At 50.6% G+C, this 11,241-nt stretch overlaps 1 protein-coding gene across 4 annotated transcripts in view; it reads right to left on the bottom strand.

The window, feature by feature from the left end:
• CRACDL (CRACD like) overlaps positions 1–10,687 on the bottom strand; it is a 137,889-nt gene extending 127,202 nt beyond the window's left edge. Inside the window, exon 1 of one of the 4 annotated variants that reach the window (XM_032397384.1) lies at positions 10,366–10,687. The gene's annotated coding sequence lies outside the window, so the exon portion shown is untranslated. Of the gene's footprint in view, positions 1–9,781; positions 9,945–10,365 lie in introns of those variants that run through there. The other 3 variants (XM_032397386.1, XM_032397383.1, XM_032397387.1) reach the window with 3 other exon arrangements.
• Positions 10,688–11,241: the final 554 nt, after the last annotated feature.

Raw genomic sequence — 11,241 nt, forward strand, 5'->3', positions numbered from 1 at the left:
GAGGGGTAAGTGCCTGGGTTGTCTTCAGGGGAAAATCATCTCCTGAGAGAAATGGGGTAAGCGGTGAAGCTGGGTTCACAGCTCTTTCAATCACTAGCTGAGGGACCTTGGCCAAGTTACTTCACTTCTGGGGGCCCTAGTTTCCTTATTTATAAAGAGAGGCACAGGGTAACTGTAAGGCTTTGTCAGAGAAGGCAAAGCACCCAAGATGGCGCCCGGCCTTCAACAGATCTAGTGACTGGCTCTGACATCACCGACTCTCTGGGAGGGAAAGAGACTCTTCTAATCGCACCCATACTCACACTTTATTACTTTAAAGCACAAGATCGGTGGCGGAGTGGAGGGACAGGCAGCCTGGATCATCCAGTGTTTATATGCCCCACACACACCTCCGAATCTCATTCTATACAGCTGGAAGGACTGAAAGAAAAACATCTGTTGCTGGTAGAATTATTATTCCAGTTTACTTCATAATATACAATCAGGGTACACCCCCTGAAATTAAAGAAAGAGAAACAGCATTTTATATAAGTTAAGTCCTATTTTTAATTCCTAGAAGGAAGGTGCTGTAGAAATCTGAGGTGAATCACTTGGGATACATGGAATCACTATTACTTTCCCCTTCTTAAAAGATAAGGATTTCTTCGATGGGTTTCTAAAACATGATCTGCTGGGCCCTCCACAGACCAGTCCCAAAGGCTGTCACACCCCACCTTGACTTAGAGGGTGGGCTCTTCTCTCCTCACCCCCAGCATCCACCTTGGAGCTTCGAGTTAGGGGCCACCAGGTTGCTTTAAATAGTCCCCCTCTGAAGGGGTAACAGTTACTCTAAGTGGGAGAGGGCCCATTTAGAGCCAGAAAGGTGTGCATCATCAGTCACCAGAACACCCTGGCCCACCAATGGGCTTGGAGTTGCTAAAAACGCATTCTTTCCTGGAATGGTGCCTCAACAATGCTTTTCTTGAATAACCGAAAATACAGTAATCCACTCAGAGGGGGACCCTGGCACTATACAAACACGGGAATTTGTAGTAATTATGCAAAAAAGCCTGTTTGAAGAGGCAAGGAGAAATATAGTTCAACAACTGACTGCTAATCAATTATGGCTCATGAAAAAAAAAAAAAAAAAAAAACCTGGCTCTTAACTTAGCAGCATGTTAACTCATGCTTCCTCCCCATGCCTAATAACCTAGGGCTGTTCAGCATGAACGTGACACCGCCAAGAAAGGAGCAGAGAGAGCAAAGGGTCTCCAGTGCTGAGAGAAAACGACCAGACAGCCCACACCCTTCTACTGAGGCAGGTCTCTGGGGAACCGATTCTCAACGACGTGGTCTATAGACGAGGCAAATGTGCAGGAACTATTTGTATGTGGCTTCACGCTGTTTTGCCACCTATTTTGAACAAAGCTCAGGCTGGGGAAGCTTCTAATCTGGTTTCTGCGAGAGAGCAGGAAGGGGGCTGGGGCTCATGTCCACGGGGACTGAAACGAAAACCTTGTCCGTAAAAGGTTCTGGGCCTTCTCGGGGGGCAGAATGACTGATTCTGTGAGACAGGGACCAGGTCCACCGTACCCGTGGCTGCATTCTGTGAATCTTACCTCTGCCTGCATCAAATACAACATTAAAAGTGCAATATTAGAAAAATAAATAAAGGCTGAGATGCCATTCACACGGCCCGGCTTGGGTACCGCCTCCTGGAGGCTGGAAAACCCAGGGCCACACTTCCTAGCCTCGCTCCCTGCCAGGCTCCCCACGTGGAGGAGCTTCCTGTGCATCTCTGCTAACATGGAGGCATCAGGCTTTCCCAAGGGGGGGGGTGGAAGTCCCAGAACCTCTTCCCCAGCTTCATGGATGTCCGCTGAGCAGAAGGAGGGACCCTCCGTGGAACCGCTCTGGGATGGGAGAGAGCAGCTCCCAGCCGGCCAACTCTGCAGTGTGGCTCTGGGGGTCACTCTTGCCGGTCCGGCCAAGGGCCAAGCTTCCAACAATTCTGTCAGCCCTGAATTTCCCGCATTAAATCTTCTTCTGCCTAAACTAACTAGAGCAAATCCTGAATAATACAGATGCTGAAGACAATGTCGACCAAGAGGCAAGAAATCTCATCCATAAATAAATAAATAAATAAACAAACAGATACATAGATAAACAAACAAACCTTTAGTGTGAAAAAAGATTATTCCAGGCAGGACATATCAAAGGAGGAGACAAGTACATACACAGGAAATCTACTTATGAGCTAGTACTTGGAAGGAACCAACCACACAAATGTGCAAAAGAGCATGGACAAGGATGTTCACCGTCCTGCTATTACTAAGAGGCAAAAGGTTGAAAATAACCTAAGTAAACGTCCATCCAACAGAGAGGACTTGGACTAGTAGGCTGGGCCTACCCATACGATGGGAGTTCTTCACAGCCACACAAATGATGTGAAGGAAGAATATCTAATGATGTGAGAAAGAGACTCAACACATACTACTAATTCTGAAAAGGCAGCACAAAACAATATAGACATTGCATCTCTGTATTAAATATATACTTTTGTGCATACACACACACACACACGTATACTCAGTATAGCGCAGACAAAAGTTTGGAGGGATACACGCCCAAACCTATCAAGACGCCCACTCACGTTCCACCCCCGGGTTCACTAGGTGGTGGAGACAGCGCGTTGGGCAGCACCTGGCCTCGTGCCACCTGAGGGAGCAGCCAAAGAGCAGCCTGACTGTGAGGAGCCAAATCACAAGTCTGGTCGGCACTCCAGACAGCTGGCCCACCTGCTCCGCGCCCAGTTCACTGCCTTCTGGGCCTTCCCTGCTTGCCGGCCTGGCCGAGTCCTGTCTGCAGTGGTTCCTTCACCACCTAGAGATGCTGCTGGGATGCCCCAGGACCCACTAAACACACCCAGTGATTTCAGTTCTAAACATCCTACCGAGGAAGCCTCGCTTACCTGAACACCTCAACTGAAAGAACCATCTTTGCTCACGAAGGCCATGAGGGAAACAAGATGACACTGGCCAAGCCTCAGAAAACAGTGACACAAATCTGCAAAATGTTTTGTGTTTGTACTGTAGGAGCCTGTTTGACCCAGGCAGCATACTGGAAATGCTACTACATGGTGATTCAAAGATCTGACTTCCAACGGAGCATGCGGCTGACACCCAGCAACCCTCCAAATATACATGACCACTTCAAATCCTGTGGAAGTAATCCCAGTTCACAGAGTGAATCACCAGGTGAAGTGGCCTGACTGAGTGATTCAGATGTCAAGTGTGCGGGTCTGACCCACCAACAAACCCCGTCCTCCTCCTCCTCGCTTCCATTAGCAGAGTTAGTACTTGCGGCTTCCAAGTCATAAATCCTCCACGCAGAAAGGACCCACGAAAAAGTTCTCGCTACCACTTCTTGGGGGGAGGGGAGGAAAAAGATGAGTAAATAAGGTATTAAAGCGAGATGACGGAACGAACCTCGGGACGAGGAGTGTGGTATTAAACCCAGGTAGGGACAGCAGGCAGAGAGGGGACGGAGCTTCAGAGCAGCTCACTGCATGGCCCACATCAGCTGCAGACCAGTAAGGAGAAGTCAAGATGCCCAGCTCTGAGCCTAGGCCCTGGGACAAGAGTGGCCCCGTGCTCAGTGCTCCTGTCCCTGCACCTGTTGGGGGCAGATGTTGTGCCTGGTCACACAGCTGCAACCAACCAAAAAGAGCTAACCTGCCCAAGGCTCAGAGCAGCATGTACGGTGCCATCACTGATGGGCATCCTCCCGTGGGCACTTCTCTCCTGAGGAGCCAAGAGCAGAAACCAGCCCTGAGCATGCAGTTCAGCGTCGGTCTGCACACCTGAAGTGGGTATGAGCAAGCTGTGTGAGCCTATACGGACCTACACCTGGTCCCAGACGTCCCCACGCACCTCAGACTCACCCGTCTCGATGGGACAATGGCTTCACAAAGATAGCGTCAACCTGGACCCTGATTTTCAGAGACTAAGTTAGTGTAACGTATACTGTTTGAGAATATTCAATTCTAAAGAAAAGACAGCAAAGGGTTGGATGACTTGTAAGATATGTTTAGTATAGATGAAACTCAGTAAGGAGAGCACGTGTGTGTTAAACATAGATAGAAAGGTGTGGAAGGACAAGAGGTACCTAATATTCATGAGACACTAAATATACCCAAGGCAGCTGGGCAGTAAATATTCATGATACACTAAATGCTGTAAAGGTACTAAATATTCATGATATATTCATATGCATGAGACTAAATTTATAAGAGGAACCTAATATTGGTTGCAATTTGGTTACCCATTGGTGACACTCATTCTGATCCTCTAACTCATGGCTGTTCATCAGGCTCACTGGGGAGCCACAGATGTGGCAGGGCAGAACTGTCCCTACGTCTCACCATGAGAACAAGTGTGTGTGTGTGTGTGTGTGTGTGTGTGTGTGTGTGAGAGAGAGAGAGAGAGAGAGAGAGAGGGAGAGAGACTGGCCCAGGGCACCTCCCATTTGTGACTCCACTGTTAGTACGTGAACTCTGCTCCTTGTAACCACACGTTAGCAGGGAAAGCTAAGGCTGCACAGAGACACGGAACACATGAACATGGTGTACCCCAGGACTCGGGTGCTGAGGGTCTTCCACCTACTCGCACCCTCTCCTACCTGTGCCACTTTCCCTGTCTCTTTCCCCTTATTCCTCACTGTGTGCTTCCCACATGCCATCTACCACTAGCTCTGCTCAGGAGCGCTCTGCAGCAGATCTGCTCATTTTCCTTAAATGCCATCAGATCTCAGATGCAGAAGGACCCTTTATTGCTTCAGGGTACTTATTATGGGGTCCTAACTGGGAATTATAATAAGTGCCCTTGCACCTTCTTAAAAAAAGACAATGGAAGAATAATAGTCATAAATAATTTATGAAGCATTTCTTCTGCTGATACAGTACCTCAAGTGATGCTTGTGTGTGTGTGTGTGTGTGTGTTTGTGTGTGTGTGGATCACCCCCCACCCCATACTATGGGGTGCCCAAGGTTGCAGGGACTCTATGTGGCACAGCTGAGACCAGAGCCCTGACTGCCCCCCTTGTCTGGACCACCTGCTTTAAGAAAGCAAAACCCCCCTGACATTTTCATATCCCTCATTCACAATGGCTGTTCTGCAAGCAATTTCTTGGGAAACTCACACACCACAGTTAATGCTTCTATTGCCTCCCACAGACATGAGAATCTGGGAGGCAGAAACCATGGAGAAACTGGTGTATGGGCCTCAGAGGTGAGGCCAAGCATTCTGGAAGTTCTCAAACTTCATACATTTACAAATCAGCCACACCCACGAGGGCCAGGAAGAGGCCTGAGCAAATAAATAACTTTCCACTCCTCACCTTTCAAAAGGATCTTTTGTAATTTCTTTTCACATATACCTTAACGATAAGAAAAATATTTGAGAGTGCTTCCTCCCAGGAATGTGCACAGGAACAGTGCAAGGGTCTACATGAAGTCAGGGTCTGAGGAGGGACCCCTGGCTACCTGGTTGCACCTGTCTCTGTGTCTTGTCAGTTAGCCACTAAATTCCCATGGCATCTTCTGGTTCATGACCGCTGAGCTCAGAATTCCAGGTGATAGCACATTAAAGCAATACAAAGAATTCTCAGGTAACTCCTCAGAATTACAAATGGGTCTCAAGGACCACTGACCTGATCTAAAAGTTTAAAATTACTTTCCAGATACAAGTATCTAACTAAGAAAACAGGGTTAGATGGAAACTCCTGATTTCCATTGTGTAGGGAAAGCACAAGGAACTTAGAATGCTGCCCTTTCTTGTTGTCCTACCTACAGATGACAGTAACTGTGCCAGTGTTTACAGGTACCTGGACAACGAGAGGGATAAGCATGACACCAGGAAGGGTCAAGCCACAAGTGGGTCCTGAAAGGCCACCCCTGGGAAGGCTTTCTGTCTCTAGGCACTCGAGAACTCCTTCTCATGGAAAGTTCTCTTTCATCTCACATCCATGTGGCTAAGTCTTTTTTTTTTTTTTTAAGATTTTATTTATTTGAGAGAGAGCACGAGTGGGGTGAGGGGCAGAGGGAGAAGTGGACTTCCCACTGAGCAGGGAGCCTGATGTGGAGCTCGATCTGGGGACTCCAAGATCATGACCTGAGCTGAAAGCAGATGCTTAACTGACTGAGCCACCCAGGCACCCCATGTGTGGCTAAGTCTTAATGTTACTTAAAGTCACCTCCTCCAAGAAGCCTTCCCTGACCACTTCATCTTCCACTGAATGTGAACAAAACCCAGAGCTTAGCTTTACAGCTTTAGCCTTCCTAAAGGCTAATATTATTCTCCAAATAACTCCTAGGAACCCTGAAGAAGCAACTAATTGTGACTGGGATTTTTCTGTATTTCTCCTATGCTTTTAGTAAATGCCGAGTACACAGTGACCATTCTGATGATGAACAAACAGCAGCATAAATAGGGGTAATAGTCTGAAAGACATTAATCCACATGAAGTTGGTTTACTGGGCTGGACTCAGTAATGTTCAAGCAGAAAGCTAGTCTCTTCTCCCACCCACCACCAAAGCTTCAAAGTTGCTCTTTCCCCATTTCCTCCCAGCCTGTGATTGGCATCTCCAGCGGGTCCTATAGCTTTCACATATTAAGAAGTCCAGTGCACATAACCCAGGTCAGCCTGTCAGAAAGATGGAGGTGGGGAGAGGAAGGGAACTTCTTCCCTATTTTCCCAGTTTGTTCCTCCCTAATTCCTTCCCACACTACCAGGATGCATCTGATTTTTCCCAGGGTGGGAGGCGGGGGGCGGAGTGGGGGGAAATCATAGAAAAAGATGTTTGAATTCCCTCTGCATATCAAGAGGAGAGCCTAGAAGGGTTGACCCCAAAGCTTTATTCTAAGTCATAATGTACAGAGGACAGAAGGTATGACCTAAGGAAGACCTGCCCCACAAGTTTAAAAAAAAAAAAAAAAAGCTCTTGGGGCACCTGGCTGGCTCCGTCAGTGGTGGAGCATGTAATTCTTGATCTCGGGGTGGTAGTTTGAGCCCCACATTGCATGCAGAGATCACTTAAAAATAAAATCTTAAAAAAAACCCAAAAACTCTGCTGGTACTGAGAAAAGAGGAACCTGGAGAGACTGAGTCACTTGTCCCTGTGTACCTTGCCTGGAGAAGGGGTGGTAAGGGAAGAAAAATCCCTTGTAGGTTGAGGGGGACACAGAAAGCATGGGAAGTTTTCATCCTGCTTCCTCCTGGGAACACTGGGGACCACTTGGTACAGCGGAAATGGAAGCCTAGCATAGTGCCACCCAACCTGGGCAGGTTCTCAGGTGCCCAGGAGAGACCGAAAAGAGACCCAGAGTGTGCAGAGCTCAAGGCCAGATGTAGGAGCCAGGTCCCAGCTGTGGCTTACGCCACTGAAACCCAGCTGGACCATACTCAGTGGAAACAGGGAAAGGAGGCTCAGTCCTGATGAGGGGAAACTCGCCAGAGGACAGCAAGAGGACCAGACGGCCAGCAAGAGGCCACTCTCCCGCACACCTTGATGTGACTACAACCTTCTCCTGGTGCCCAGAGACTACCTGTGGGGAGAAGGGGTCCCCAAGGGTAACCCAGAGAGACTGAGACACTGACTCTCAAGGGACCAAGCTCCTTTAAGTTGGATAGTGACTGAGATAATACTACTTGACTTGGGCTCAGGAAAATCACAATCATGAATGAGGACTAAATATACAAAAAGGGAACCAAAGTCATTTTGTTTGGAGTAGCAAAATTAAGTTCACTTATAAAACGTTTTGCATACTATGACTTGTGGCTGGTAAACTTCGCCACTCCAAAATAAACCCTCAACAGGAAACATCTCTACTTTGGTTCAACTGTTTCTGAAGGGTCTTCATGCAAAACAAGCAGAATTTAAGAGTGTCTGTGTATGACAAAGCCTAAGGCTAACCTCCAGAGGTAAAGCAAGTGGTTGCAAGCTTGCAAGGCAAATCCAGGCCCCCCAAACCATCACAGAAAACTTACCCTCCAGGAGGGCCAGTGCCTTCACACACATTCTCTCCTTTAACCTGCCAGCATCCCTGTGAGCCGGCTATTATTACTCCCATTTTGCAGAATGGCAAACCGAGGCTCAGCAGGATTCGGTGACTAGTTCAAGATGACCAGACTGAGGGGCAATACGAATAGGACAGCCATCGTCTTACAGTCCCCACATGCCTAGCCCTACGCAACAGCCGGATGCTGTGCATTAGCTGGGCAACATCCATGGAGGATCCACTTTTTTTATTTTGTAAATGAGGAAACTGATGCTTACAGAAGTTAAGAAACTGGCCTCACAGGCAAGTCTAGAACTAGAGTGAGGCAAGTGAGGCATGCACCTCAGTCACAATATTCCAGGAGATACCGAAAAACCCCGTAAGACGAACATTTAATGCAATGTTTTAAAACATCAAAATGAACACAAAATCCACGTTGTACTAAATATCACAATTTTAAATAAAGACAGAATTCATATTCGTGATTTTCCCTTTTGCCTCAGGCTCCAACATGGCCCAGCAAGGTACTGGGGCAGAGCCAGGAAACCAGCCACCTCAAACCTTCTCCACCAGCCCCCAAAGACAGGGATCCCAGATACCACTGCGGGGCCCTCTCCAGATGTTTGCCCTCACCATTTTATAACCTCAAAGGGCTCTTAGGAGTGACCACCATGCACCATAATTCCAGGGGTGGGGGGGTGGGGGGTGGCTGAGTTCCAGGTTGAATACCAGAGGTCTAAACAGATTTAGTCCATGGTCCCGAGCGAGCGTCATGTAAATGAAGGAAGCTTGCCAGCTTGAATAACGGAGTAGGATATTTTAAGATACCAGCTTGAGAAGGTATGGGGTGGGTTCTGAAAGGATCACACAGCTGCTTGTCTCCCACTTGATAAATTTCCTGGCTCAAAATTAAGTGTTCAGCAGTGACACGATGCCAACGTCAGCCTGTACCTACAAAGTCCAATTCAAACGGCGGCATTCCTCTTTCCTGGCATTTCATAAGCCAAATGTTAGCTCATTTGAGTAACCACCTATGCTCTGATCACTTGTTAACCTCACATTAAAGCCCTACCTGATTATGAAGCATGTGTTCAAGATCTACCTTGTTGATTAACAATTAGAACACTGTGGTGAGCGGTGCATAACGTACAGAACTGTCGAATCACTACGTTGTACATTGGAAACTAATACAACACGGCATGTCAACTAAAAAATCACACCCCCCAATTTGAATATTTCTTAGATCAAACCCCAAATCGCTTACTGGTGGCTTGTAATCGAAGCCTAAAACCTATTTACAAATAAACCATTAACTAAAGCATAAAAAAGACAGTGAATTTGTCCACTGATTTCTCCTGCAATGGCCTTTAGAGACAGCAGGCACAAATACTTCGTACACTAACAATCCAAACCCGGCAAGACCGTCTTCCCTGTGCTCGTGTTTTCTTAAAGCTTGAAATTGCTAGGCTTCACCTCACAATTCAAAGTTAAGTCCAGCAAAGTGAGCTAGGGGAAACTTTGGGCACTTGGGTGAGCGCGTCTGCCTCACCTCCGCCCATGCCCGCGCTGCCCCAAGAGGCGGCCGCGGGGATCGCGCCCCCAACCCCTGGTCCGAGGGGCACCTGGCCGGGCGGGCGCTGCCCTGGCCGTCCCACACCTGGCCCGACGTCGAGGCGCGACTCGGTCCGCGCCACCCCCGCTCGGGTCTCCCCGCGCGGCCAACCCGCTTCGAACCACCCCGGTACCTGGCGCAGGAGCGTGGCCCCGGCTCGTCGAAGCTCAGGAGGAACACCGTCCGCAGGGTGCGAGGAAGGCTTCCGCCGTGGGCGCGCGCGCCCGGCGGCCCCCGCCCGAAACCTCTCCGCCGCCCGCGCCGGAACGCTGAGGCCCGCGGCGCGACGCAGCAGGTGGCCGCTGGCCTCGCCACAGCCCCGGGCCGGGGCCGGAGAGCGGGGCGCGGGCGCGACCCTCGCGCGGACGGCCCTCAGCCTGCTTCGGCGCGCGCTCCCAGCTCCGGGCGCGCCGGCTCCGCTCGGCTCCTCTCGGCTCGGCGGGGGCGGACGCCGCGCCGCTCCGCTCCGCTCGCCCGCGGCCGCCGCGCGCACCTCCCCCGCGGCGCGCCGCTCCTGCCGCCGCCGCCGCCGCCGCCGCCCTGTCGGCCCGCGGGCCGAGTCGCGGCCGACAGCTGGTGGGGTAAGACACCGGCGGGCCTTCGCTGTCCCCGTGCGCCCGGCCAGGGCCACTCCCCACCCCGAAGCTACTCCCAACGCCCCGCTTCGGCCGGCCGGCTCAGACGCGCTGTCGGGGCTCCCGGGCAGCCCACCCCTACCTTGGCGAGGCCGGGGTCCACCAGCGACCCCGACGGGCCTGGAGGACGAGGCGTCCACGCCCCGGCGCCCCTGCGCGCCTTGGAGGAGATTCAGCCCGACTCGAGCCTCAACCTTCCAGGTCACCAGGGGGCTTCGCGGCCCGACGGTGCGGGGCCTGGGGCGCTCCGGATCCGCCTAGCAAAGCAGGCGGCCCGCCGGCGGGGGGCCGAAGGAAGTGGGCGCAGTGGGTGGGAAGTGTGCATTTGAATAAAAGTAAAAGTTGTGTGTGTATTTTTTTTTATAACCGTGTGGGTCCGAGCGTCTCCAGGCTAATTAGGGAAGCTGCCGCCCTGTGTTGAGGTGAATCATTGTTGTGATACCACAAGTGTGGGAAGAAAGGCTGCTGATGACTTCTCAGGCTCGCTGGTTCCCCCCACCCCTTTTTTTTTCCTTTTAAAGACAGGCCGGTCTATTTAAGAAGACTGTCTTCAGAAACTTACTGGCCTCGGGTGGTCGCTCAGCTCATCAACTGGAGAGCCCGCAGGGAAGCCTTGGTGGGCTGATTGCACAGCCCAGGACTATGTGCCCCAAGAGCAGGGAGCTTTTCCGGCAGGGAGGGAAGATGAACGTGAACTGTGTCCCCGCAGAGACAGAGGCCACCAGAGCTTACACGCGAGAAAATTTCACGCTCCAGCTAGAAGAGGTAAAGCTAATGTCAGGGAGGGTTACCCGATGTCCAATTATCAGCAACGTCGGCGGTGTTAATGTGGGGACCACCCAGAATCTGCACCACACCCTAGAACGGTGGGTCTGATGACTTCTCCCTGCGGACAACTGAGGACGGGGAGAAACCGACATTTGCACAACTATCTGCAGCAGAGCCAGGGTAGAACCCT

The sequence above is a fragment of the Phoca vitulina genome, unplaced genomic scaffold (assembly GCF_004348235.1).
Source record: "Phoca vitulina isolate PV1807 unplaced genomic scaffold, GSC_HSeal_1.0 scaffold98, whole genome shotgun sequence".
Taxonomy (NCBI): Eukaryota; Metazoa; Chordata; class Mammalia; order Carnivora; family Phocidae; genus Phoca; species Phoca vitulina.